This window comes from Magnolia sinica, chromosome 13 (assembly GCF_029962835.1).
Source record: "Magnolia sinica isolate HGM2019 chromosome 13, MsV1, whole genome shotgun sequence".
In the NCBI taxonomy this organism is placed as follows: Eukaryota; Viridiplantae; Streptophyta; class Magnoliopsida; order Magnoliales; family Magnoliaceae; genus Magnolia; species Magnolia sinica.
The window spans coordinates 28,570,514-28,575,283 of NC_080585.1; the positions used below are offsets into that span (position 1 = coordinate 28,570,514).

The 4,770-nt window shown below is 38.9% G+C and overlaps 1 non-coding gene across 1 annotated transcript; it reads right to left on the bottom strand.

Moving 5' to 3' along the window:
- Positions 1-3,623: 3,623 nt before the first annotated feature.
- On the bottom strand, positions 3,624-3,730 carry LOC131224447 (small nucleolar RNA R71). The gene has a single exon (XR_009160931.1). It is a non-coding gene; the product is annotated as a small nucleolar RNA R71 (small nucleolar RNA).
- Between the last annotated feature and the right edge of the window lie 1,040 nt (positions 3,731-4,770).

A 4,770-nucleotide genomic window follows, 5' to 3' on the forward strand; every position in this document is an offset into this window, starting at 1 on the left:
ACATAGTGAGACATCCACACTTGATTTTTATGAAGCCCACCATGATAATTAAATGAAGTCCACTCCAACCATTAGATTTCACACCAAGCATTAGTCATAGAGCCCAAAAATAAGGCTTATATGTGATTTTGGTTGGCCACACTAAGGGAACAGTTTGGAGGGTACTTCTGTATACTATTTTCATTCGTGTGGTTCACCTGAATTACAGATAGGGATGATTGGATCTAAAATACGATAAGACTGTGATAGGCTTACTTGTTATCATGCAAATGCTAATGGGCTAGTGTTGAGGGTCAAATATTGCATATCAGACCCCAGTAATTACTTGATTTTACGAATATGATACTATTTAACGGCTTGGTTTAATCATGTTTATGTTGCAGGGTGGATTTATAAGCGTGGACTGAAAAAGATGCTAAACGTATGGAATTGACGCTCCAGAATCACTAGGACAAGGGACGGATTCCAGGAGACTGAGATCGAAGAATTTAAACGCCAGAGATCTGAGAAAATCAGGCCACGCAATGTAAACAGGCCCGAAAATCGTCTAGAATGTGAGATCACAGGGTTCACACCATCCGTTCAGTTTGAAACTTCATATATAGCCTGAGGACCATAAATTAACCGTACACGTTAAATTTCAGCCATTGGATCCTTATGGAAGTGGCCCAACGGACATACCATCCCATGAATCTCTGATTTGGGGCCCACATGATATCTGGATATGCCTCGGTTTTGGTCCTAACTATTTAAATGAGATGAAAAAATAGATGAACGGAATGGATTCCCAAGATACATCACAATGGACCCCACATGTACATTGCATATACATAGGGTACACGTGCACAAGAGATGCACTGGATGAAGAATCCGGTCAAACGGAGGCTTGACCGAGCCTTCCTTTAAAAAATGGAAATTTCCATTTTCACTAGCGTCTGCATGACCGGACGCTGGGACATATAGTGGGCCCTCGCCGTTCATCACAAGGATAATCAGGACCGTTCATTCGGTCCAGGAGGTGGCCAAGACCCTCTCCAAGATCTCCTTATAGTACCATTCATGCACACACAAACGGATTGTAATCAAACGCAGGATGGACGGCTGAATGAAAAATCCGTGAGCTACACCGAATTTGAGTTGTATCGCGACGTTTCCAACTGCTTTTTCGAGAGGATTGCAATGGACAGTGTGGATTTTCCAACTGACCTCAATCATGGACCCCACCAATCAATCATCGTAAGCTCTATTACGCATGCCCTGTTTTCCGCGTCCGAAAAAACCGGGACTTCCAGGCCGTTCCACGATCAAGATCATGATCGGTTCGTTGATCAGAACCGTTCAAAGTCTTCGTATGGGGCCGCCTTCCGTCATCAAGGAGTCTGAACGGCTCAGATATTGAAATCAGCTACTCCATCGTCCCAAGACTCGGGCCAAACGCAAGTAAGTTGCGTTTCCTTTTGCATGCAGATTCTTCTGCGTAAAAGAGGCCACCGACTCCAGCCTCTTGTGACGCACTCCATTCCACCGGCCTAGCTTTCTTTTGTCTATAAAAGGGAACATGAAGAGAGAGAAAAGGAGGATCCAATCCAATCTTTAAAGGTGTGCAGCCGTGGAGCACTAAAGACAAAGAGAGTAATATTTATTTTTATTGTTTCTTTTTATGTTGAGCCTAATCATGTCGGGCTAAACCTCTTAGATAGGGCTAAGAGGTGAAGCCTGTAGCGTGATGGGAGACTTTTTGTTATACCTTTTGTTTAGACTGAATTGATGTTGATTTTGGTTTAATTAAATGAATTTTTTTTTTATTTTAGTTTTTAATGGTCTGTTGTGACTAAAATTACAATGGGTCTATGATGACTTTGAGCATATTCCTTCCCTTATTTTGATTATGATGTCAGGAAGCTCTGTTGTTCGCCATCGTCTCCTGGGCATGGTTGGATGTTGGTACCCTTCCTAACCTTCATATCATGTCGTTTGGTTGGTAATTAGTTTAATTCTGTTGTTTACTTTATTTCTTGGGCATGGTTTGGTGATGGAATCCATTCTAATTCATATACCTTTCATCTTTTAAAAACTATATCAACGGAATTTTAGTCTAATTTTTATGATTACACCCTTCAACTGGATGAAGATGGACTCTAAGTCCAGTTGAGTTTCTGATACAGGCATAAGATCTCCTTGATCTCTACAAGTGGATCCTCTGAATCCCTAGTTTCCTTCCTGTGAATTTCTTAAGTTTTAGATCAGTATTTCACTATTATTCCTCAAAATCATTCGATTTAGATTTCATCTTAATCTAGTTCTAGTTCTAGTGAGTTTCAGATTACGTACAGGTTTCAGTTCCTTGGGATTTGACCTCGGTCTCACCGAGTTTATTACTACATCACAATCCTGTACTTGGGGAGTGAACAAGTTTTTGGCGCCGTTGCCGGGGATTGACGGTTACGTTTTTTTAAGATTAATTAGTTTTAGAATTAGTTTAAGATTAGGATTTTACTAACTTTAGTTTTACACTTTTATTTCTATTTGATTTCTAGAACTAACTTGTTTCCTGTTTTGTAGGATCTGGACATAAACTTCTAATTTGGATTCTGAGATAGGCTTCTAAATTAGTAATTTCTTTCTTAATTTCTTCCTTGCTATTTTTAAATTAGGATTTATTTTATTTTTTTTTAGCAAGTTTCTAATTTTAATCTAACTTTGTTTCTTAATTTATTTTTAGAAATTTTCTACCTATAGATTTTTTTAGAAACTAACCTTCCTATTTTGTAGGCTTTTAAGATAGAAATTTCTAATTCAGTTAGCCCTTTCTCTTCTTTTTATTTTTCAGATCTCTTTTAGTAACTTACTTTCTAGTTTAGGACTTTCCTAATTTATTTTAGAAATTTTCACTTTCTTTTAGGAATTTCTTCTTTTAGAAACTGACTTGTTTTGTTTTCTTTTGCAGGTTTTTAACTTAGGGACTCCAATTTAGTAACTTCTTTCCAACCATCTCTTTCTTTCTAGATTTTCTTTTCCTTTCTTAGGATTAAGTTTCAAATTTGATTGAGGGCTGCGAGTGTTTCATGCCCAAGTAGACCCGTGACAACACTCGACGTCTCTTGACTGAAGGAGGATTAGTTGAGGGGTTAACTATCTATCGCAAGACTAAACACCACTCGAAATCCCCTGAGTTAATTGAAGTGATGGCTGAAAACCAACCTCTTTTACCCCAACCTAGGGTGGAGGATATTCAGGATGAGAATGAGGTGCATCAAGCACCCCCGCCTCGTACTTTAGGTGATTATTTACAACCAGCGGAGGTGAGTATGCCCTCATGCATGATTTTTTTTAAAAATACAGGACATATGGACATCAAGCCAGGGGTTATCCAACTCCTTCCTAAGTTCCATGGGCTTGAATCTGAAGAACCATATCTACATTTGAAAGAGTTTGATGAGATCATAGCCACTTTATATTTTCAAAATGTATCTGAGGACATAGTCAGGCTGAAACTCTTTCCCTTTTCCTTCAAGGAGAAGGCTAAGACGTGGTTACATTCATTGCTTCCTAGATCCATTGGCACATGGAATGATATGCAGAGGGAATTTATAACGAAATTTTTTCCACATCATAAAACGATTACCCTTAGAAAAGCAATCATGATCTTCACCCAAAAGGAGGATGAAACATTTTACCAATGTTGGGAAAGGTTCAAGGATTTGGTCAGTTCATGCCCACAACACGGCTTTGAAACGTGGCGCATTACAAATTTTTTCTATGATGGACTGACATATTCCATGCGCCAAATGGTCGAGACAATGTATAATGGAGAATTCATTAATAAAAATGTTGACGAGGTATGGGATTACCTCGATAGTCTTGCTGAAAAAACACAATCATGGGACTATTACCCAAAATCGAACACCACGTCTAGGCCTACTAAATCTAAGGAGAAAGGTGGATTGTATCTCTTGAAAGAAGAGGATGAACTCAAGTATAAAGTGACTATGCTCATAAGAAAAGTTGAGGCCATGGAAGGAAAGAAGGATAAGGTTAATGAAAGTGTTTGCGGCATCTGTGATTGTAACATTCATACAACTGAAAATTGTCCTACGATACCCGCCTTTCGAGAAGTGTTGAATGAACAATCCAATGCCGTAAATACTTATCAAAGACCTTTCAATGGACTGACCTCTAATACGTACAATCCTGGTTGGAAAAATCATCCAAACTTTAGTTGGAGAAATGAACAAACTGCTACCCCTCAAAGTTTCTTTAATCAAAATCCAAATCAGGGGAAACCTCAAGAAGAACCGGTTCAAAATTTCATACAAGAGCTGACCCAGGCAATGCGAGATTTTATGCAAAAGATGGATTCACGTATGACGGTTATAGAAAATGGGATGCTTCCTGCACAACCACTCCCCAATCCTAAACCGCATTACGAGATAAGTAATCCCTGCTCTTCAAATTAAATGGAGCACGCTAAATCTATCACCACTCTTAAGAGTGGGAAGATCATTGATAAAATCCTTCCGGTTAGGCCTGAAAAGCCTTAAGAACTAGAAGAGGACAACAATGATGGATCTAGTGAGGCCCCACAAAAATTAGAACCAGAACTTTTAGAAAAGCCAGTTGCTCCATTTCTCCAATGGTTGGTCGCACCAAAACCTCTCTCTAACTCTCAAGATATCCTAGAGGTGTTGAAACAAGTGAAAGTCAATATTCCTCTACTTGATGTCGTAAAACAAATGCCTTTATATGCCAAATTCCTGAAAGACTTATGCA